General features: G+C 44.5%; 1 protein-coding gene across 1 annotated transcript in view; it reads right to left on the reverse strand.

Moving 5' to 3' along the window:
- Nucleotides 1–20,694: 20,694 nt before the first annotated feature.
- MCM5 (minichromosome maintenance complex component 5) overlaps nt 20,695–24,603 on the reverse strand; it is a 42,521-nt gene continuing 38,612 nt past the window's right edge. Inside the window, exon 21 of the transcript XR_005953542.1 lies at nt 20,695–21,792. The gene's annotated coding sequence lies outside the window, so the exon portion shown is untranslated. The remainder of the gene's footprint in view (nt 21,793–24,603) is intronic.

Below are 24,603 nucleotides of genomic sequence, written 5' to 3' on the forward strand. Positions count from 1 at the left end.
TCCAGTATTTCCCAAGGACTTAGCAGGATTGGGAAGGACCGCAGGGCTCCAGAGGGCGTTCCCCCATGGATGTGAGTACCGGATCAGGCAACCGACTTAGGCTAAAGAAGAGTCTCAGAACTGGTGGCAGTTTTTCCCTTTGGGCAGATGAGGTCTTTTCCTCACAGGCTCAGTTCAAGAAAAGGAGAGGCAGAGTCTCTCCCACTCCCACTGCTTTTTCTTGCAAGTTGTACTTTGTAGGCTCTGCTGTGGGGAAAGACTTTCAGGAGCAGCACCTACTCGTGCAGGATAGTGGGTGCATCCAGCTGGCCCACCGTGCCTCTGTGCCTCCTCAGATCCTCTGCAGAAAGATGAGGGTTGGCATGGAAGTTGCCTTCAGTGACCCTATGCTTCCCCAGGTCTTGCCTGGCTCATCCCTTCCCACGGGCTTCTTTTCTTCTGGTCTGAGATTTGCTTTAAAATATTCTCTCTCTAGGATAAAAGAGGCTTTTTTTTACATTTGCCAGTTAAGTCTTTTTTCCTTCCCTCCCTGCCTTTCTCCCTCTCTCTCTCACAACTACTGGCAAATTGCAGATTTTCCTTCTGTAGGACTCACAGATAATTGGCTCAACTCCTCCCTTGAAGTCAGTGTCAGACACAGGGGAAGGAGGGGTGCTGAGGGGGTGGGATTTTTGTGCCTATTGGAAAAATCTTTTATTTTCTCTTCTAAAGAGAAAATAAAATGTGCATTGCAGAATGTACATTCCCTGTACTTTCCACCAGAGACCTGTATGTATGCATGTGTGGGGAATGAGTTAGTGTATGTGTATGAGAGACACAGAGAATTCATTTACTTAGCAAGCTGAAAATTCATAAGCTGTTTCTAAAAGCTCTATGCCTCCCTGCTGATTTTTTCTGCTAGACAGCAGCAGACTGACTCATTTCCAAGGAAGGGGCTTTCTGTCCATAATTTCTGTAAATCTTTTGCTGTATGGAATGCTTTCCCCAGTTTGCTCAGCCTCAAGACATTTACATGGTTTGATTAAGAAATGAAAATAATGTGTAACTGTTGTTCTTTCATTAATATTTAAATAAATTGAAAACTAAACTAGGGATGAATAATAGAAATGTTAAAAAAGGTCAAACAAACTGAAAGTGTGTGGAACTGAAACTCAGGAAAAAGAGAAAAACAAACTAAAAATAAGATGAATTCAAGACATTTGTTCAACCCCAAGTGAAACATTGTGTTTGCAGTTTAGTTCATTGCTGATCTGCTTGAATTTTTTTTCTTCTTTTTGAGCTGAAATAGTAGTTTAGATCTATGAGTTTCTTTCAAAATATGTCAAAAACTTGATTTTGAAAGATTTGAAATTAAATACTTCAGCATTTCCCACTTTAAACTCCTAATTAGGGGTGGGGCAGGAAAGGAAGAAAACCACAAATATTTTCAGGATATCTTGACAATATGAAATGGAAGCGAGGCACAGTCTTCCAAATACAAACACAGTTTCAGGTCTCCTTTTTTTTTTTTTTTTTTTTTTTTTTTTTTTTAATTTTTTTATTCCCCTGAGAAATTTACTCTTTGTTGAATGCAAAGGTTCTTTCAACTGTGTATGTATCATCTCAAAGCCTCCTCCCCTCACCAATTCCTGCAGCTTTTGAGGAATTTCCAAGATTCTTCACTTTCTCTCCTCCTTTTCCTCAGAGCACAGGGATGTTTTTCTTGCCACCCTTGGAATAAAGCTTCCCTCCTTTGCTCCTGGTGCTGCACAGAACCCACCCACAGCCATCCACAGCAACCACTGAGGAGGGTTCCATGGCTGTTGCAGGCACAGCCTGACATGCCTGTGAGTGTCTCTGTGCTCCCAGACCTCAAAGGATACAACACAGGCTGTGGGATTAGTCCAGCTGGAACTGTCTGTGAGAGGAAGCAGCTCCCACTGAAGTCAGGGTCACGGTCATCCCAAGCAGGATGTGCATCTGGGGACTCACAGGCTAACACAAGGCAAAACAACACTGATCAAATTTGGGAAGAGGCAGATCCGGCAAAAAACTTCAGATTTGGGAAGAAAGGGCAGGACGTGGCAGAGCGCCATTGAAACACTGCAGCAGTACTTTACTGCACTATTGAATCACAAGCAGAACTGAACTCTTTTTGGACCACAGTACCAGGTCTCCTTTGCCAGCTCCTGAGCCTTTTGGCAAAAGGTGTGACAGTGCCTTCATGGCTCAGACAAATTTTTGACATAAGATATGATGCTTCCCATTTCTAAGTCATTAGTTCAGATAAAACCTGGACAATTTCTGGTGTCTTGTCAGCTCTTGTGTAGCTTAGATCCAAAGAGAGTGACCAGCATCCTGGTGTCATTGCCATAGGAGCAGGAATGGACACAGAACCCAGCAAAGTGAAATCCTGTAGTCCTCCAGAAAATAAACTCCTCTTTCATCCCTATGGCTCACATGTCAACCGTACCGAGTTCTCTACCAAGAAAGAAGTGTAGTCATAGTGGAGACCATCTCATCAGCCTGGAATTTCAGCCTACTCATGCTCTTTTGTAAACCAGATGCAAAACTCTTGGCTAGCTGGCTTCACCCAGCCCAAACTCCTACTCAGCTATTCTCTCCAGCATTTCAAGTAACCAATCAAGTTCCTCAAATGGTAATAAAATAAAATAAGAACATTCTTAACTAGGCACCTTAACTTTATTTGATCTCTTACCAAACAGCTAGTAAAATAATAAATTACTTTTGAAGTAATAACTTTTGAAAGATAAATGCTAACTGTGAGGCTTCAGAGGCTTGAAAGACGTTGTAGCTTTTAGGGCTGGTGTTTTTTGTTTCATTTCTTCTGGTCTGCTACCAGTCAAGGAGTTGACAAAAAGCGGGGTTTCGTGCTTTCCCTCAGGGCTCAGGAGACCAGTGGTCAAAAAATCCCTACTTTTTCAAAGTCTTCCCACGAGTGGCTCTGATGGAGAAGTCACATTACATCTGCCCTCCTCTGAGGAGCAGGGATGGCAGTACCTCTTTGCTTTGAGGATTATAAGGGGAATAAATGAATCAGAGAGACAAAGTCTCTGCCAAACAAGAGAAGTTCCCAGTCTCAGCAGTTTCCTCTGATTAGTCAGAGACCATCAGCCTTTCTTAAATCTTGCAGATATTTATCAATTTAAAAGCCAGGCTAGCAATATATTAGTCCCTAGAGGCATTTCTCCCTCCCACTCCTCCACTCTATAAAGAAAGCCTAAATGAGGTTTTTATCCATCTGAGGCTGTTTAGGAGGATGACAGGCAGTGGCTACAGAGAACCACCACTGCTATGAAGGGCTGTGCCTGCCTTGCTGAGTGACAGGCTGGAGGGAAGGAATGCCATCCAGAGGGACCTTGACAGGCTTGAGAGGTGAGCCCATGTGAACCTCATGAAGTTCAGTAAGGCCAAGTCCATGGTCTTGCATATGGGGTGGTCCCAAGAAGAAATAGAGGCAGGTCAGGGAATGAATTGAGAGCAGCCCTGGGGAGAAGGACTTGGAGGTGTCGGTGGATGAGAGGCTTGCCATGACCCAGCAATGTGCACTCACAGCTCTGTATCCTGGGCTGCATCAAAAGAAATGTGCCTAGTAGGTCAAGGGAGGGGATTCTGCCTCTCTACTCGACTCTCAGGAGACCCTTCCTGGAGTGCTGCATCCAGCTCTGGAGTGCCCAGCATACTCGGGACGTGGACCTGTTGGAGAAGGCCACTAAGATGATAGGAGGGAGGGAGACCCTCTCCTATGAAGACAGCCTGAGAGACTGTCTCTCCTTTCCTGGAGAAGAGAAGGGATTCCTTGTAGAACCTTCTAGTACCTAAGCAGAGTCTACAAGAAAAGAGAGGGGATAGGACAATTGGTGATGATTTTAAACTGGGAAAAGAGAAATTTTGTATTAGAGTTAAGGAAAACAATACTTACTATGAGAGTAGTGAGGCACTGGAACAGGTTTTCCAAAGAAGTTGTGGATGCCCCATCCCTGGAAATGTTCAAGGCCAGGTTGGCTGAAGATTTGAGCAACATGGTCTAGTGGAAGGAGTCCCTGCCCGTGGAAGAGGGGTGGAATTAAATGATTTTTTAAGGTCCCTTCCAAAAGAAATTGCTCTGTGATTCTATGGTTTGCTGGCTCAATGGGCATTGGCACAGGAAGCTGTTGTCTCTGATGCTGGCATGCAGGTCCTGCCAGCTCATCCGTGGGGCTGCCTCAGCTGTGGAAGGTGCCACAAACTGTGCAGGTGTGGCTGGTACACAAGGTACTTGTGTGGCTTTTGGCCCTGCCAGATCGTGGGTGAGCAGAGATGGAGGACTACACAGGGCAAGTCAAGGGAAGTGACAGAATGTAGCAGAAAGAGGCTGGGTAGAAAGATGTACAGAGGAATGGGGAGAGACAAGAGGAAATTAGAGCTGATGTGTGTTGCACTAAACACCTGGTTTCAAATGGTGAAGACCTAAATGAAGTGACTTACTATGTGAGGAGGCACAACTGCTCCTCAGACCTCTCCAAGGAGTTTCCTTCTCCAAAGAAGAGTGCAGCTCTCAGGCACCACACATGCTGCCCATGCTGGCACCAGGATGCAGGGCAATGTGGGCTCATACAGTTGCACTGTGACGAGTAATTTAACACCTCCTGCAGCTTCAGGCACCGGCAGACATAGACTGATGTGCTGGGCTGATTCAGCAGGACCAATCTGTTTCTCTCCACCTTAAGGCAAATGACAGAAGTGACAGTCGCATGCCATTCATCTCTGGTCAGAATTAGTTCAAGACAAAAGATGTTCCAAGCCTTTTGTCTCCTCTTCAAAAGCAAATGCAATGAAGATTAAATATTTAAACCAGTTTTTTCTCTCTCTTTTCCCATTGCTTTTCACTCTCCTCATTATTCAGTAAAGCTCATTTTTCTACCCCCTCACGTTCCTTCCCTCCCTCCCTCCCACATTCATCCCTCCTGCTTGGTACTTCTCCCTTCCAGCAGTGCTGAAAAGTTAGTGTTCAGGAGCCAGTAAACTGCAGGCACCAAGTCATATGCTGAACAGCAAATAGATGAGCAGCTGATCTGTTACTGCCTCTGAATTATCTGTAGCTCCCCCCCAGCGTTTAAACTCTGCGAAAGGCTCTCCAGGGGTGTTACAGTGACTGGGAAAATAACTAATAATCATTAGTTATGACTGAGAACAGCAATACTTGAGAGAATGCAGCTGGAGAAGGCATACAATTTAGAAAGTGGTGGTTTGACTTGTATTCTTGGTCCTGTCACAGAATTTGTGCATGGCTATAATTTCTCAGCATCCTAGGGTGTAAAATGTATTAATAGTAATTACTGAGATCCCTGCAAAATGGAAAATATTGCTGTGAAAAATGAATTCAAGTCACCTCATTTTTTTTTTATTTTCTGCATTTCTTGTGAATCAGTGCTTTATTACATTTTAATTAAATATTTTTGAGAAAAGACTGCATTTCTAGTCCCCTCCTTTCCATTTGCCACTGGCACAGCATGTCCAGATTTCCTTACTAGACATGCATGCATCCTTACATTTTTATTTCACCATTGAACATTTTAAAACTCTTCCCATCTTGGAAAAAGTACTTAAAAGCAAAATTAAAGCTTGACTTCTCTCCCCTTATTTGGAAAAGCTTCAGGATAGAACATGGGGGAAGAAACCAGCTGAAGTGTACAATTAATTTCCTTGCCCTCGGTGAATATCAAGGTAGGGCTGTTTATGGTCTGTCAGGCTCTGGTGGAGCAAAAGCAATCCCCAGCACACCCCTCTGTGTAGCTTATGATCCTGCTGGAGCAGAAGGGCAAGTCAGGCACTCACCTGTGCCTGCAGAGTGACTACAGAGTGCTTCAGGAAGGAGAGGCTGTAGGTAAACTTCACAGTTTCCAGTTTCTGTTTAGCATCCCATTTCCCTAGCTGTTCCCAGGCCCTGTGTCCACACAGATAACTGCACAGCTGTGAGGGAGCCAACACATGTCTCTCCTGCTGAATGATGCTGGTAGGAAGGGCTCCAAAAGGAAGGGCTCCAAAAAGGCTCCAAAATCTCTCCCATCACTGACACCTGCCAAAAGACAGAGAGGATAATAATTCCTTTTGGCCCATTTCTACAGCTGTGTTCCCAGTGATGCTACTTGGACCCCCAAGATATGTACTCACTTGTCCTCTTTTACCATGCATTCTGACTCCCTGCCAGGGCTGATGATCATCTCTTAAACATTTTTACCTGCAATGGGAATATGGACAACTAAGGAAAGCAGAGGGGAAGGAAGACTTGGGAAAACATCAAGAGGACTGGGGATGAGAGCCCTGTAAGACTTCACAGAAAAATAGCTAACCAAAAGCACAATTAAGCCTCATTAGATGCAGCTAAAAACAAAGACAAAACAAATGGAACAAGAAGAGGTGCATGAAAAATGCATGAAAGAGAGACTGACAAGCCAGAGCCCTCTGCATCCCATGTGGTGCTGCCTGTGACCATCTATTCTATTAGGGTCTCCATTAAGAAGTGGCAATTGCAAATCTGGGTCTGGCCACTATATTTGGTGTCAGCTGGTTCCATATAAACATTCCCAGTCAGAAACTCTTCTTGCCTAGTGATCTGTCAAGGGCAGAAAATGGTTTCTCTAAGGATCTGGTTTCTCACATTCCTTTATACTCCACCAACACATTCAATCTATGCCTGTGCCTCCAGAAAACAGGGTGAACTCACCTATGAAACCTCTCAGTCTTTACAGGTACATCCTTCCAGCACAGCTCTGCTCACACCAAGGTCTTTTTATGCCTGCCTGCCAAGTTTCTCTAAATCCAGTGTTTCTCCCTGAAGCCATAAGTGTGGACTGCGTGATGACAGGCTGATCTCAAACAATTCCCTTGGTTGTCTTCCAGGAATGAGAGCCTGAGCTCTAAAGCTGTTTAATACTGAGTTATCTTCTTGGGTTACCACCACTCCATGGTGGCTCTGGCTCTACATCTGCATGATTCTGCACAGGTTTTATTTGGGACTTGGTTTCACTGCACTTATTAACAAGAACATGTGAATTAGAGCTCTATGTGTTCACAGAGGGTTAATTGTTTCTGTGCCTTCCTCTATCTAAAGGATCAGTTCCATGTTAGAACCTGGGCATTTACAGTTCCTTTATTAAGAAAATAAGAATGTGTCAGAGATTGAAAAATGCCTCATCCTTTTGATTTGAGAGATATTATATGCCTTTATTTTTCATGAAAGGAAGCCAGTGAATGGGAATATCACTCTGAGGGAAGAGCAGGTGATAATGACAGGTTGTTCTTTTATATTTCTTTTTTGTTCTTGTTGTTTCCCTCTCTCAAAGGACTGCAATCATGTACTCAAGAACCAAAGTAAAATCCATTATAATAATAATAATAAGATAATACTACATACTCTTAGTGTAACTTTTTTGCTAATATCTCCATACATTCTGCAAATATCTAGGAAGTGAGGCTCAGTGTCTCAGGAACATAAATATTTTAGCAGTTTGCAGATGGAAAAACTGAATGTGCATACAGGTTTGAAACAGTTACTCCCAGGTTACCCAGAGTAAGCATCTCCAGACTTAAGCTCCCCCTGCCCACACTGCAAAGTAACTGAAAACTAAGCAGCCATTACTAATGAGCCAGCTGCTGAGCATGAATTAATTGGTCCTGGTGAGAGATTATATAGCTTTTGGCTAGTTCAGAGCATGAGCTGAGTGAGTTTTATCTGTCTGCAAAGGGCCACACAAATAATAGCCTTCAGGCTGCATGGCTGGAAACAGTCCCCAGTCCCCAGCATCATCTGTACAGCCAGGAGGTGACACAGCACACAGAGATGTGTGCAAACAACCTCATTGCAGACCACCAAGACCTTCCTGGGAAGTACACTAATGGACATGTTAATAACCTCATCTGCGTCCTTGAAAGGAACCAGAGCACAAAACTGCTTTGGCCCAGTTTTTAAAAGGCACTGTTGCCTGCTACAATCTCTCCACAAATATATGTCAGGTCCTCAAAATCATAAAACAGGCTTAAAAACTGCAAGATTAAAACCAACTAGATAAGAGGAAAGAGACCCTCAGGCTGTTGCAAGGTCAGGTTTTTCTCTGCAGTGGAAATGACTAGCATCTTATTTTTTAACTAAAAAATCAAAACTCTGATCAAAGCTTCTGGTTTTGCACATATTTACTGACACGGGTCAAATTTGAATGGGCCCCTTTTGTTAATATGAAATTGGAGAATTTTCCTGAACCTACCTGGTTCCTCTGCCTGCAAATCTCTCTAATGATTCGTAATCAGCAAAATTCAGGTTTTTTAGCAACAGCTGCAATCAGGTCTTGTTTGTATGAAGCCAGCAGTGCTGTTGCCTGCCTCCTCAGGGGCCAGATCTTAAGGTTGGGGCAATCCCCCTCGATCCTGCCCGGCAGAAGCAGGAGGGCAGCGCCAGCCTTTCCGTGCTGTGAGTGTGTGTCCTCTGCCCAGGTTGCAGGCTGTGCTAGCCTGGCATCCCACTTTTAGCATTGTAAAGAGTGATCATTCTGACATGGAAGTCTATCAAAGTGCCTTTTTCTCTGGTGTAAATGAGAAAGTGAGCTGCTGAGTCAAAGAAAATAAGATCTAAGGCATCTTCTGTGTGTTTGTTCTGGCTGAAGGCTTAGAGGATGTGTACAGGAGTATAAATTTACTCATTACCTTTTCCATCACACTGCACTCTCCCAGCCTTCCTCTGTCCAGAGGAGCTTGTTCCTCTTAGATAATTACACAACAGTCCAATTAACAAGAAAACTTTCCATCTTCAGCGCCCAGTCAGACTACCAGGTTATTAAAGTCTCCCATTGGCACTGACCTGCACTTTGCTTTGAATCAGAGGGCAACTGCATCTGTGAAACAAACAGAAGGGACAAATTTAATTACTGGCAAACTAACTCATCAGGATTTCCATTCCTGCTTATTGCTGGAGTGTAGAGAAAAGAGTTTGTGGTTAATGTGGGAGGTCAAACGAAGATGGGAAAGGGGCTAACCATAAGAATTGGTGCTAGAAATCACTGCTAAATAAGATAAAATTCAAAACCAGGGAACTGCTTAATCTGCCAGCCTGTTCTATGCGGCATAGACCTAAGTCACACTGCTTTTATGTTGTCTTTCAAGGATTTGACCCTTTTTCCATACAACCTAGGACCATATAGTGTCCTTCTTGAGGGAGGGGGTAGGCGAAGAGCCTAAGGAGTTCAAGTTTTTCCACTTTTGCACTTGAAGATCATTTACGTAAGTACCTGGAAATAGCGATTCCTCCTTCCCAGTGCCTTTGAAAGGCACTTTATTTTAATGCTACAGAAGGGAAAGCAGGCACACAGAGTCATGCTGAACTTGTGTTTCCTTTGATGAGTGACAGCACAGTCTCTCTGCTGTCAGTGAGGACTTGAAACCAAATTCAGCAGCAAAGGTAAAGCACTCGGGACACTGAAGCAGAAGTGCTGCACACCAGTTGCTCTGGTGCGGTCTCTGATCGGTGGCACAAGGGCCAGGGGTACCCACAGCTCACAGAGTCCTTCACTGCTCCCCTGACAGAGCAGAGCCTCTGCTGCCGGTGGATCCGATCGTTTGCTCTGTTTCAGGATGGACTCCGCTCCTTGGGGCCCACAGCTTTGTTCAGATGGGGAGGTGCATGGGAGGAACGATGCAAGTTGGCATAGCAACCTCAGGCTCTGCGCATTGAGGCTTATGCAACCGCGAGCAGGTTGAGAAGGTGGGAAAGGGCACTTCCCTTCTCTCGCAGCCTCGTCAACAGTTGCTTCACATCCTTGGCAATTAAGCAGAAATAAATGATCTGCCAGAGCTTTGAGCTTCCTGCAAAGCCTCCCCCTTGCCTTGGTTTTCCTTCTGGAAGAATTACAAGCTTTTGGGCAACAGCAGGAGCCTGCAAAGTGCCCTTCACCTCATCCATCCCCCATGAGAGCATGACATGAGAAAGGTTACCGGCTTTCTGGGTTTTACTCACCACCAGCAGCCAGCCAAGGGTGCTTCAGGTACAGAGTGCATGACTAAAAATAGGATGGATGACCCAATGACTGCTGTGCTATAGCCCTGACACACCCAGACTTACCTAGCCATGTGCTCTGGGTCTGCACCACAGAGATGCAATGCTGCGCCTCCAAGGAGAAAATGAAGAGGATGTATGACAGCTTTTTGCTCTCACTGCCAATACAAAGCATGGAGGTTTCCAGAACCTGAAAGTGTTTTCAGGTAAACAGCTAAGCATCTCTTCTGTCCTCCTTATTTAAGCAAAGGAAAAGGTGAAGAAAAGCCAGGGGTTCTGTTAGCAGAATGAATCTCCAAGATACTTTTCCAGCATGTAGTAGTTCATGGGGTTGATTGGATATTTTCGTCCATCTTAGCTTATTGCATTCTCAGTTATGAGTTTTTTAGACACCACTAGCAATTGCATCTATCATGCTGGACAAATTTTATTTGTGAATACTGAAAAGGGCAAATAGGGAATAAATCTGATGTCCTCGCTGTAGCTGAGCTAATGTAAACTCTTGCCAGCAGGGAGAACTTTAAAGTGGACAGATAGGCAGCTTGGTCAGAAGTGCAAAAGGGCACAGCACTGAGCTGAGCATATGGCTGGTCAATAACCAGTGCAAATCCTTGTAAATCTCCTAACAGCTGACGAGTCCTTCAGGATTTGGATCTGTGTGATGAGAAGAATGAACTCCTCAGTTTTATTTTGATTTTAAAGCAGGGAAAACAACACAAAGACAACAAAACAAATGCAGAGAAAATTCTTTAAGTATCATTAATGCAGAGAAAATTCTGTAATGCAGAATTTCATTAATGCAGAGAAAATTCTGTAAGTATCATTGGAATTAATCCTACAGATTCAAAGGTTTGGAAGTACAGGCAGGTTGTCCCTATTTTCAGTCAGAAAATAAATATTAATAACTTGTAGGCCAGTCTCATGATTCAGGAAGAGGTGACTCATGCTTCAAGATGCTTGGCAGACCAGCATTGACATTGCTACAGACACCTTCAGTGTCCCATTAGCACCTAGTCAGAGGTGCTAGGACTTCCCACACGGCCAGCACAGAAGCAAAAAGCCTTGGCTGCCCAGGTTAGGATCCCTTGGTGCCTTGGCCTGCCAAACAGGCCCTGATGTGTTTCTCAGTGAACCTGGCCAAGCCTCTCTAGCATCATCAAAGGTGGTGAGGAGCTCAAACAGTTCTCAACTGCTCTGTGGCTGGATGGCTTTTTCTACATGGAAATTGTCTCTAGGCAGGGTCAGTTTTCCAGCACTGCCAATGCTGAGCTTCAGGGAATTTATTGTATGACCTGATGAACCAAAGCCAGCCCATACATATTCTTTTGGGGTACTTCCAATTTTTCTCATCCTCTGGACAGGAGAAAGCAGAGGAAGGTAACAGGAGCTGAGCTCTTCCAAAGAAGGATGTACTTTTGGAAAGGGAACAGCTACTCAAGCTGCCTTTAACAGCCTTTCCAGCCCTCTGCCCCAACTCCTGTCTCATAACTGCCCTGTTTCTAGCACATGAGCATCATGAAAATGCAAAGGGGAGAGAGAAAAGGACATTCACACCTTGTGCCAACATCTCTAGAGGAGAACACTGCTCCTGATAGAGCCTGCCCAGAGCAAGCACAGATTTGTTGAGTTCACAGTGAGGAAGAAGGTTACGGTCTGTTCACGAGTACCTGGGCAAACTAACACTTACATGCAAGCCAGCCTGCACTGCAAGGTCCTCACATTTGGTGGCTTGGGTCTGTAAGCTTCCTTCAGGCTTCCTTTTTTGATCAACCCTAGGCTATAAAATGAATATAAAAATTGCAGGTAGTCCTAAAAATGACAGGGCAGGTACGGTCACCTCCCCACTGGTTATGCTGAAGGAAGATACACGGATCTAGGGCTGCAGCATGCCAGTCCCAACTACAATGAGATCACACAAAGTCATAAATACCCAAGAAAAATGTTACAGAACAATTTTAAACTCTTCCTTCAGCCAAAGGTTTTGCATTCCCTAGTTGTCCCACAGTTGCAGTGCAGAGAGGTCCTGGAACATCACCTGTATCTGTGTGTGGTAAGGGAGATGTCCCTCAGCTTTACTCAGACTGTCAGGTCTTGCTACTGAACTCACACAGACAGCTTTTCGCCTCCTCATTGACCACTGTGTGTCCCAAGAGAGTCTGACACAGCAGGCCAGAGTTATGTAGGGACACTACTGCCTTTTGAGGCTGTGACAGAACCCGGTGCAAAACGTAGCCCCAGCACACATGGACTGCACAGCCAAGCATGATTTGCTGCCTGCTGTTTCTCTCCAGTGCCTCTGCAGCTTTGCATCTCTCCCTTGCCATAGCAGCAAGAGTAACCCAGAACACACACAGTAAGGAAGTCAAATCCCAGGTGCTGGAGGGAGTTGTGGGAGACATGGTGAGTGCCTCTCACAGTGACAGGCAATACATTTAAAATGGGCTGAGTGCCTCTTGGAGGGGGTGCCTTGCAGGGGATGGCAGAGGGCTGCTCAATGTTCTCCTTTCCAGCTGCTGCCCCCTCGGTCTTTCTGCTCACAAGGGATTTACTGGCACTCCATGCCAGCCATTTTCTTGGGTTTGGCCTGGTGACCAAAGCCACCCTCAGATGAGAGGACAGACAGATTCCTTCACATCTCTGTTTCTTTCTATAGCCTGCCATTGTCAGAGGGAGTAAAAGAGGATCACTAATACAATGTCCAAGGGTGATGGAGCTGAAGTCAGAGGCTGTGAGGAAAGGCTGGCACTCTTGCCATCAGACCTTTAAGGAGCCCTGTAAGACAAGCAGGTGCCAATCTGTGCTCAGTGCAGTGCTTGTTCTCTGCACAACCTCCCTTTGCTGTCCCTCTTTGTCCAGTAAGAGAGACGTGAGCATGCACGTACAGAGCCCTGTTAGACACTACACCCCAACTGTGGCACCTTACCACTCTAGGCTTTGTCTCCAGTGGCATTTGGTGGTGGGAAGGGGGAACATTACAAATACTTTCCTCTGCCCCCTTCCTGCATCCAAAACTTCCCTCTCACTCTCTAATATTGACTCTTACCAGCTCCATGAAAAGTTAGGCACTGCTCCACTTGCTGTAAAGCTCTTCATTTCTTCCAACACTCGTTGTTCCACGTTGGGTAACTGCAGACAGCAAGTGTCAGAAGGAAAACAACCATGTTAACAGAAATGGATTTTTCTCTCCACACAGATGGACAACAAATATTTTTAAACACAATCTCACCAAGATGTGTTAATTTGTACCTCGGTAACCTCACAAACCTTTCTTGTAAGAAAGCAAAAGAACAGATGGATAATATTATGAAACTGCAGGGAGATGGATCGCTACATAGTGGACACATTTGGTCCTTCTCCAGTTCTCAGACAGGACTCCAACAAAGCACCTAATTTTTGGAGCCTAGCCTGCAGTCACAACTAACCCTGAGATCTGCAGACCAGTCCAGGCTCAAAAGCACCAACCACGGTTGCATTAGCAGTCTAAAGAGAGAAGGGATATGTAGACAAGTCAGTAAGAGCAAGTTGTGTCAAATGCTAACTGCTGGAAGCAGGAAAAAAGCACAGATACTCCCTGGGAGGGAGAAACACGAAACAACAGTGTCTAAAGAGACGAGAGAGAGGAATAGCAGGCAGCAAATTGGTCTTGGCTCCACAGGTCAGGTATGTCAGCCAGAAAACTAAACACAAGCAGTTTGGTTGGCATTGCTTTCTGTCACAGCCTTGGAAGGCAACACTTACTACTTAGGTGACTGTGACCAGCAATTTTACGGAATAGTAATCTTGAGTGTGGGTACTTAGCAGAAGGGTGCTGGGAAAACTCATTGCTTAGAGCCCAGCTTAAATCACTCTCATCTCCCAGAGGGTCACATCTCCCTCTCCCCTCAGTCACACCCTGCCAGAATCCACCACAGGAATCTGTGAAAGAAGAAACCTGTTTTTTTACGTACCTATTTTACCCTACTTAGAGCAGAGACAAATCCAAACTGCTGGAAGTGTGACCTGACCATCACATCCCCAATGACCCAAGAATTTAGGACCCCAAATCTCACTGGGAGTACTCCTCTTTGAAAGCAGGGATGGTTATGACAGACCCTGGAACACTTCTTTCCTTTGCTCTCTTGAGTTTGCTCATGTTGACACAATAATACCTCTACAAATAAAGGAATTATGAAACTTTGTGCATGAGGTACGCCTAAAGAGACACTCATAAAACATTTCCTATAAAATTACTCCTTTGTGAAATGAGTAACTAAAATAAGAGCATCTCCTACCTCAAATATAGATAGGCTTTTCTGCCCAAATTAAAGGCAGACGAAAGGCTTTCACTTATTACTGTTCCTGTGAAAAGTGGGCAGCAACATTTGGAAAAGGAAATGCATGGAAGAATGGCCCTGAAGAGAGCCTGGAGAAAGACTGCCGTGCTGTGTGCTCTTTCAAAGATTTCAGGACCAAGAGGAAAGAAGCTGCATGGAAGGAGGATTTCATACCTCCTTGTTAAACATACATGTCAAAAATCTCTGACTGCACTAACAATTTCTTTGCTTGGTGGAAATTACCCGTTTTTGAAAGACAGAGCAGCAGTAGATCCATCCCTCCGTAGGTAGTAAGGCCTTTGCACATAGGAAACACCTAAAAAGGGGCAATTAATAGAGGCTATAACCAAGTCCACAAAAGCCCCATGGATCCAGACATCAAGGAAAAGAGAACTGTTTGACATGGTTTGTGGAGCAGACATTCTGTCCAGGACCACGACAGTCTCTGGATGCTGGGGTCCATCTGGTTTTGGACTAATCTCCAGGGAAATTGGTGAAAGCCACTTTGCTTTTTGTTGCTTGTATAAAACCTGACAGACTCAGACTCTGGGAGGTGCCCTGTAGTGAGCAGTCCTCTCTGGCAAGGAGTTACCATTGCAATAAACACCAGCCTTTCTTACCCCTGAACAACCCAAGCACAGCCCCGACTTTAACAAACAAGGGTCCCAGGAGTCCTCCAGGGCAGGCTGCAACACATTTCAGCCTTCGGACACAGCAGGGCAGGGAACTCTCACAATCAGAAATCCAGGTCTAGTCTGCCTTTGTGAAGATTGCTTGGAGGCAGTGCACATAAATAAATATGGAATGCACAGCTTAAAATGGGAAACTATCCATCTGACTGGCTGCTGGAATAACTTTCTTTGCTTCCACACTCGGACCCTGGGCAGCTCCCTCGCTGCCCTGAGGTCTGGAGCTATTCTTGGTAGTGCCACTGGATTAATATTGCAGGAAACAGAGAGGTGATGTATGGTGCTGTCAGCCATGGACAGAGGAGAGCATGCCCTTCTCCCCAGGAAGGAGACAACAGCACAATGAGTGTGGGAAGGTGTCAGTCAGCATTTGCATTCCTCCACGAGGCTGGACTCCTCTTCCAGCAACATGAATGCTAATCATCTGGGTGAGCTGCTTGTTCCACTGCTCCAAGGCTGACTGATACCAGCAATTAAAACTGCATTTCTTTATGGGGCAAGTTGGTGTGGTTGCTGCATCTTAGGAGCTCAGGCACTTTGGAGGCAGAGTTCAGAGTGGGCTTTGTCATCTGGAGGGGGCTGTAAAGGCCACACTGGCAATGAAGTGAACACTCATGTCATCCAGACCCTCTCAACATGTTAACTTGATTACCATGTGGTTTGTGGAGGGTTTTTTTCTGTGTTTTGTGTTTTCATGCTGCAGATCAACTAATTTTCTTGGTCCAATTAGAGTTACAGCTGCTAAAGCCTAAGGCATGACTGGCTGATTGGGTTTTGAAGAATGTGACATTTTGCAGCTAAAAGCTTTATCAAGGCTAAGTAGCATTAACCTCTTTTCTTGCTTCCTTTTTTCTCTTTAAGCAAGAGATTTGCTGTCTCCAGCTGGACCCACTGCTCATGCCAGAGTCTGGGCAGCTCATGATAAATGACTGATTCTCCACAGCTTTGTATCCCAGTCCTCCCAGCTCAGCCAGTGAGAGCCCCAGCCTACTGGAGGGAAGGTAGATGCCTCTCATTAAACCATACACCTGGTGTGGAACAGTCCCAGTGTAAGCACACCCGTGGCACAAACATGTCCCAGGTGGGCTGGGGCTCCCAGCTTTGGTAGGAGTGCCCCCATCTGCCTGCTCATCCCACCTCCCCAGGCTGAGTGACTGCCACACAGGGATATAACAGGTGGATATGACATTCCCTGCTTCTCTCCTCACAATCCTGCTGCACTGCACCTGCACACACACACACACCTGTCTGCACACCCCAGGACACTCTCAGCACACTGGGAGCTAAGGGGACATTACCTTAATGAACAGGCAGATTTAACACAAGCCAGCAATGCTGCCAGAATGGCCCCAAGCCCAGCTTCAACGTGACTCTGGAAAGGCCACCAGCACATGGATGAATGAGCCTTGGCCTCTCTGGCTTCTTGAAAGCAAAATGCCACAGTGTAGAGAAACAGGTGTCCTTGTCACGGAGCTAACCCAGGCTGGGCAAGAGACACCTTGTCCTAAGGTGTCCTAAGCCTCCCTCTGTGTGATTCAGCTGAGAAATACTGGCTTGCAAAGATCTGATTTCTTCCAAAATGGCAACATCCCTTCACACTCTGCTGCCCACTGAAGGGATTTCCTCCTCTCCTCCCACCCAGCTTTCCCCATTCTCTAAAAGGGTCTCGAGACAGAGGCTGCAGAGCTGTTCTGGGTCATGATACCCCCTAAGCCAAAGGAAGAACCAGGGGTCCCCACAAACAGTATTTTTCTGTAGATACAGGCTCCCAGCAAGACCTTGACTTTTAGAGGGGAAAAGAAATCAAATTGTTCAAAATGTGTCTGCTTTGAGGATTAAATCATATTCATTGCAGCCTATTTGTATATTTAGCACATTTCCTTGGCAAAGATATAGATGCAATTCTCATTTCGTTTACACAGCTGCAAATCCCCATCTGAATTCAAAGAAGAGGGTAAAGTCAGAGCCTGTAAATCCACTCTGGAAAAGATATTCAATCTTGTAAGTCACAGTTTACACTAGACCTTAGCCACAAGAGACTGAGATGTTGTCTGTTTACTGTTAGAGTTAGGATACAGGACTTAGAGACAGTTTACTTCTAGAAGCCAGTTCGACTCCCATCTGTAACTGCAAAGCATCTCAGCACATTATGGGTAATTAGCTGCTCAGTGGTGAAAGACTGCTGTGGTTTCCTTTGGGATAAACCATATCCATAGTCTAAGCATTGAACGACAGCCTGGCACCATTGTCAAAGTCTGCATCTCTGCATCAGCATACTCAGCAATCCATAAAAATACACTTCCCTATTCTTCCAAAGGAAGGTTTAAGCAAAAAAAATGTGTGAGGAGAGATATATCATGGATACCTGGAACCATTGGATACACTGGTTGGAGTAATTTCTGGAGGATGCCTTTTCCACTTGCTCAGGAAGAATTTAAAGATGATTCAAACTTGCCAGTAAGAGCCCAGTCCTAAATGGGACACAGGGGTCAGCCAGTTCTCTCCAGTTTCCTTGTCTCCTTACTGATAAAGCCAGCTTGGTGCAATTTCTCGTGCCTGTATTCATTACCAGTAGATTGGACTATTCTTTCAAGACTTTGCTTTTTAACTGAAATATGGCATTTTACTGATGCCATGCTTTTTACACCAGGTCCAAAATATGGCATCTCCATAACATATTAGCCAGTCTGAACATGAACATGGATGTAGTGTTAAAGATACAGTAAAAATCTGCTATACAGCTGATAATTCAGTCTTTAACATGTTTTCAAAATGTAAAAAAACTATACATGTTAATCTAAGTATCTGTGACTTTTACTCCTTCTATTTGAAACTTAGATCTGGACTCCAGGATTTTCCTGCAAGCCTTCAGACTTGGATTTGGTTTTTGACAGATGAAAACAAATAGGAGAGGCTGGTGGAAGGAACATCTCCGCTCAGTACTGGCATTGTTCAGAAAACTGTGCATGTCAGGGAAGATGGGCCCCAGCAGCTCCCAAACACTGTGCAGCACCCCAGCCTTGTGCCAGCTTTTAGCACACAGCCCACCTGGGAGAAGAGCAGGGAAATCATGGGCTGGGGCAACGTTGTGCTGCAGCTACCACCAGGTGGTGGACTGATGGTCCCCCAGCCAGTCTGCACTGGTGCAAGTGTGATAACAATCCTGTGCTAGGAACAGACTCAGGTCCCTCCCTGACAGCACCCCAGGCAGAGGAAGCAGGAGCAAAATCAGTTTTTAATATTAGGAGATGGTTCAAGAGATGCCAGTATTGGGCAGGGGAATAGTCTGCTGCTTTGGCCACGAACTCTGTCTCTCCTATGCCCCAGCAGCAGGACAGGGCTGATCTGATTCTCTGGGTCCACTCTCTCATTGCAGAGTGTGGTCACAGGAACATCCACACTACACATATATTAGCTTATTCCTAGCCTCTGCTGGAGCTGATAAACCAGCTGCTACTGAGGCAAAAGCTGTGTGTTCTGCTATGGACATTTAGCTTATTTAGCTTCACCCTTCAGGCAGAATGGTGGAGTCCTCACCAGACTTGGCTTCCTCAGCCCTACGCAGCTCTTCCATATTGTACCCCCAGGCACTGACTGCTTACATCTTTTGCCAGGGGTGCTTTTCTGGTTCTTTCTCTGGCCCAGAGTGCTGACTGTCTGGTGTGAGCCTTGGAGTAATCCCTGGGCACTCTGCCCAGCAACCACAGGAGGTTCATTCACCTTCCAAATCTATGGGAACTGGTTTTGAGTTGATGTCCTCAGCAACTGCTCATGTGTGCTCCCCCAGCATCTGAGATTTGATGGTGAGGCAGCATGTAACTTCCACCCAAGAACCTTCTGGAGCAGATTTCTTAGATGGGGAGTTTCCAAGTCCAAACTTGCCAATTTAGGAGTTTAATAATCCCTATAAAGGCATGGAATAGCCTTTGATGAGGAACTCCTCACTGCTACTTATTTCTCTGGAGAATTTGGCTGTTTACAGCTTTGCTCATTCTTCTGTACTTGCACTTCCAACCAACTGGAGGTTGTTATTTTGGGGCTGTATTCAAAAACACCCATATGGGAAGAACATAAGTTGCTTCCAGAACAAAAATAAGTCATGGCTATGTACATGCCTTAAAAGACAGTCAGTCCCTGTCTGCTTCTTGCAGTGGTTTTCAAGCACCTTGATCTTTTGCAGTATTTACTCAGCAACTCAGTCAAAGCGCCTGGGAAAGACGGGATGTAACCATAACTCCCTTTCAAATGTGTATTGGCTGGTTCAGGCACTGTCTTACTCCACAAGGAAGCCAATTGCAAACCCTAATTCTCCCAACTAATTGCTTAGGCATCTAACTCACAGTGGGCCACCTGGGCAGCAGTATCCTCCTCTCCTATAGCACCTGCCTGTAGCACCTTCTGCCTTTTCCCCCTTCCCTCTCCCCATGCAAGAGGTGCCTGTCATTCCTGGCTGTACCTTATCCAGCTGCCTTCACAGATGGGGGGGAGCAGGGGGACACAGATGGGACAGGCTGTAGAGGCTTCTCTTAGCCTTAAGGATCCACATTTGTTCCACTGAAGCATAAGAAAGGTGAAGGACCAAGGTTTAAAATTAACAGTTGTCAGGAGAGATTAATTGCTATAAATTTAAAAAAGTGGCTGAACCAGCTATTTGTTAAGAGTGAGAGTTTACTGAAGTGGTGGATCGCTTTGACAACTGAGATCCCTTTTGCAGCTGAATAACATTTTCCCTGCTTTTGTTTCCAGTTTACATCAGTCCAACAGTTAACCCACTCAAAGCTAAGAAGCAGAATAGACAATGAAAAGGAGAAGTCTGTTCTCTTCAAATTTAGGCTGATATCTACTAGTTCTACAGACCTGATGAGCACCAAATGGAAAAAAAACTTCAATTAGCATATTTTCTTTGGGTAACAAAGCATATGTTTTATGTAAAGTATTTTGATAAGTCACTTCTGTCCAGCACATGTAATGTTGTTTTACTTAGCTTATAATATCAATTTAAATGGTAGTTTTCTGGATTCTAAGCTGTTTCTTAATGATATTTATATAGATTAGGAATTTTTAAAATGTAACTATTTAAAAAACCGTGAATGGCTATTCTACTATACTAAGATGTTTAAGCATGCGGCCAAGTTGTCCTCTTTATTTGCAAATAGAAATACCTTATTTATTCTTCAGGGTGTAACTAGTTGCAAATCAAGCTGTCAAGTAGCAAGGGGGAAAGAAAAACTACTTTTTTTCCAAAAAACAATTTAAAAGAAAAAAATAAAAGGAAAAGAAAAACCCACAAAACATTCAAACCCATGAATAACAATAATATATTAAACTTTCTTGTTTGGTAGCTTTAGTCACAGCTAAGTGCAGTGGTTTTAAAATCACATTCATTTCAGCCAGCTGCCCTTGCAATGATGACCTGACATTTCTGAGGGGAGCAATCAAATATGATCCTGTTATTTGTTTGTCCACCTGTTACAAAGCAGGGATAGACAGGTCCCTGTGCTGGAATGAGATTGAGTTTCCGTGTCCTCTGGCCCAGCTATCTCTAACCTTGTGTGCACCATGCTGTCTTTGTACTCTGTGGGATCATGTTCTTGCCAGAGACATTCAAATGTGCTTCATTGCCTGGATCCTGGGGTCTACTTAAAGGAGTGAAAGAATTGTATAGCTCACGTGCACAGTCTTTATGTGTGGTCCTTTCTTCCTGTGCTGAGGAGTTTGCTGTCTCTGTAAGAATCAACCAGTAACCTCCCACCCAGCCTTGCTCAGGACGCTCTGGTTCAGTACACTGTGGACCTGAAATACCTTTCCAAGTACAGCAGCCTTCTGATGGCAGTGCTTAATGTTCCTTGATCATGTAGCCAAGTGAGTTAGAAAGATTGATTGCCTTGTCTTTCCGTGTTGCTGTAGCTCCGGGCTGGATGATGGGTAATTCTTGGCTCTCTTGGTCCAGCTTCACTCTCGCAGCTTCTCCTTGCCAACTTCTGTCAGCCCTTCGATGCCTCCTCCAGCTTTTGCCACTGGTGTGTCTGTCTGCATGCTCAGTTCACAAGCTCCTAAAAAGGCTTTTGCTACAAATCCCTGGGTCTGTCCAGGACATAGATCTTTTTCAATGTGGGAAAGTCACTGCTGAGTTGACTTCTGCTGTCTCTGTGGACTTTGTAACCATGGCTTCTCATCTTAGATGTGAGCAATATTTTCTTCTAGCTCACAGCAAATGTGTCTCAGCAGCACTGCAGATGTGGGGAGCCCATGTCTCCTAGGTAAGGGTGCTTCCTTAGAGATACCTTGCAGATAAACACAATGCCCTGTACTGAAAATACACTGGGGCATCCTTAAGGGGAACTTGAAGGGGAGCATCTACACCTAATTCAAGAACTCTCTGCTCTTACCTTCCTACATACACCATACAAAAAAATAAAGTGCCCATTTTTTGACTAAGAATCAGGTTCAGTTAAGTCAAAGCCATATTTTAGGTGCAAGTGTACATCTGGGTGATGCTGCACCACAGACACCAGATCTTCATCATCACCCGTGCAGTTTTCCTGGGACATGTCCTTCAGTTCACCCCTGTCCCGGTGACACCAGGTCTTTCCCACCCCTGGGAGAGCCAGGAGAAGTGTTGGTTCCTGCAAGACACTGTGGCAGAGGAAGGGAGCCCTAGGAGGCAGGTGTGGAATGGGGAGGTCAGCATGTTCCAGGCTTGCAGAAACCCTGGGAGTGAAAAGCCCAGCTGGTGTGAAGTCTTCAGATCCCACAGGAACAGGAGCTGCAGAAATTCCTCAGGAAGATGGATAAGTGCTCTCCTAAATTAGTCAGCATCTAAATATAGTGGCTCAACCCTAGCTGGATGACATGTAATCAGACCTCTTCCTTAATGCTGCATTATCTTGTTAAGCTGCATTATCAAGAATAATCATCACATATGTGTGATTAATATATCAATACCAACGCAAGGTATTAGAATTAATTTTTTCCCCAGAGGCAACAGATATGGGTGTATGTAGTGAAGACATCCTTTAAAGGCAGGTTTTAAACTTTCTCAAAAATGAGTCATCTTGAGATGTGTGGGTCAAAAGATCACTGTGAATATATCTCTTACAAACTTTAGGATAACTGCAGTTCACTGGCTTGCTTTTCAGGTGGGGAACTTTGTTCTTCCAGTTTCCTGAATTTTAGGAGAACTTGAGGGGTTTTTTGGCCAAAAGGATTCAGGTCTTAGAAGTACAGTTGTTAAAAATGTTAAATGGCCAGCTGAAAATATATACTAAAGACTAAATGACTCAATGATCACAAGAGCCTCTTCAAGAAGTTCAGATATTCCCAAATTTATAAAATATGTCATGGTGTTGCAACAGCAAAGAGACTTTACAAGCTTTCTGTGGAACGCAGAGCTTTTTAAAAAAGTCATTGCTTTTTTCTAGAAAAGATATCTTATGAAGGGCAGCAGCATCTTCTTAGAACAAAGGCCTGGGAGGACCAATTAACTCTATTCCCTTTTCCATAGCAAAGCACATTGCAATACCCAGTTCACAAGCTCCACTTTAAAAGCATTGCTAGTTTTTGCCTCACTAGTCCTCTCAGCAGAGGTTGCTCAAAGGTCAAATGCATTTGTGGAAAACTTCTGCTCATTTACCACTTTTCAACATCGTCCTGTGCCTGGAACAGCTGCTCTCCCAACCTGGTGTTTTCCTCCTGCTGTGTTTTGCTGAAGCCAGACTCAAGAGATGGGCTGTTGTGGTCTCTCCTTGTATGACAGCATCTTCTTAAACTCCCAGGAAACTCCTTTCTCTGCCTGTTGGATTCACCTTTCCTGAGCACGGTTTGAGTAGGGTTGAATGCAGCCTGCTAGCCTGGGTTTCACTGCAGCTGATGCCCACTATTCTTTAGATGTCTGAGTATCTGAGCAGTTTTTTTCTCTTTCCCTGAAAAGGTACTCACATGTATCCTCAGAGAACCTGGACTCACTTCCTGTTCCCTTAGGAATGTCTCTTTCCAAAGGCTTCATTTCAAAGGCTTTTCATTTCAGAGGCGAATGCAAAACAACTCATGAAATTTACCTTATCACAGCTGCTGCCATTTGCTTCCCTGTTCCCACCAGGATAAAGTCTCATTGAGATGAAATTCTTTTTATGTAAAGTGAATTCTTAGGGAAGGCAGCTTTGGGCAGTTTTGGCTGAAGCAGGCAGCAGATTACAACCCTGTATTGTATTTTTGGCTGTGCTACTGATTTGATATTAAGCATTCAGCAGGTCATTCCTTCTCTGCGTCCTCTCCATCCATATTTCTGTTTTGTCTGTTCACACTTTTATGGTCCTTGAGGCACCAGCTCTTCGCTATAAAGCACCGAATGAAGCCCAGCACAATGGCTCTAGGATTCACTGACTAATTGCTGCTGTTTTAAATACTAATAATTGCAATTCAACAAAAAAAGAAAATTGTTTTTGAAGTAGGAATTCTGCTGTCATCCCCGAGGGTGATTGCTCTGACGTTGTCAGTGCACATTTCTGGTTTAGCTTTACCATTTCAGTCCAAAGTTGTAATGCTGCATCATGGGAGCTAAGGGCTTTAAGAATAGCATCTTTCCTATTCACATCAGACCATTCAGCATATAATCTTTTTATCTCCTGCTGCAAATGCTTCTTGTGGTGAGTCCAGTCTTCTATTGCAGCATTATTTGAAGTGATTAGCTTTGACAGATTCTTTAATTTTAACTCCCAAACTTGATTTTTTGAGGTATCGAGCTTCATGATACATTTCCCCCCAGATTATGATCAAAAATGGAGCAGTGATTGTTGTTTGTTTGAAGTTGGATCTTATTTCCCTTTAGGCAGCTGAATAAGGCAGTTTTCTGGAGCTTGATACTCGCAGAGGAAACACAAGATTAAGAGCTTAATCAAACTAAGAAACAAATGCCTGGCAGGAGCCAAATACCTCCCAGTCGCCTCAGTATCAGCCTGTGCTTAGAATTCTCTGTAACAAAATTCCTGGTCAGGAACATTCCAAAGAAGGTTTTTCTTTTTAATGTTTTCACACCTATCCACTGAAACTGAGGATTTTCAGGGATAAACCATCTGAGTTGAAACTTGTCCTCGGGGGAGGTTGGTTTCATTCAGCACTTTGCTGTGTATTTTTTGCAATTGTTGAAACCGAAGAGAGAGACCCATCCCCTGGTAGATTCACATCAATGCAGGAAAAGAAGAATATTTGCCCTTCAAAAAACTCCTGAGGATGGAAAAATATATTTACTATTCATATTTTTTCTGAAATATATCTCCTATTGAAGACTGCAGGCTGATTTCCATCTCAAATGAATCACAGACACTTGTAGTGGCCTGCAGGAATGTTCTGTGTCTATGTGGTCTTGTTGTCCCAAAGAACTTGCACATATCTTTACAGCCCATAGATATGTGATCCAGAGTCCATAGCAGGTTTTGCTACTGACTTCAAAGGCTCTACATTAGTCCTCTCTATACACAGCAGGATTTACTTTAGAAAATTCACATCTGGTATGAAATGTGACCTCTGTGTCACAGTCCAGAGAGAGCTTTAAGGTTCTCCAGAGTAAAAAAAAAAAAAA

Source organism: Onychostruthus taczanowskii, unplaced genomic scaffold (genome assembly GCF_017590055.1).
Source record: "Onychostruthus taczanowskii isolate IOZ18803 unplaced genomic scaffold, ASM1759005v1 scaffold53, whole genome shotgun sequence".
In the NCBI taxonomy this organism is placed as follows: domain Eukaryota; kingdom Metazoa; phylum Chordata; class Aves; order Passeriformes; family Passeridae; genus Onychostruthus; species Onychostruthus taczanowskii.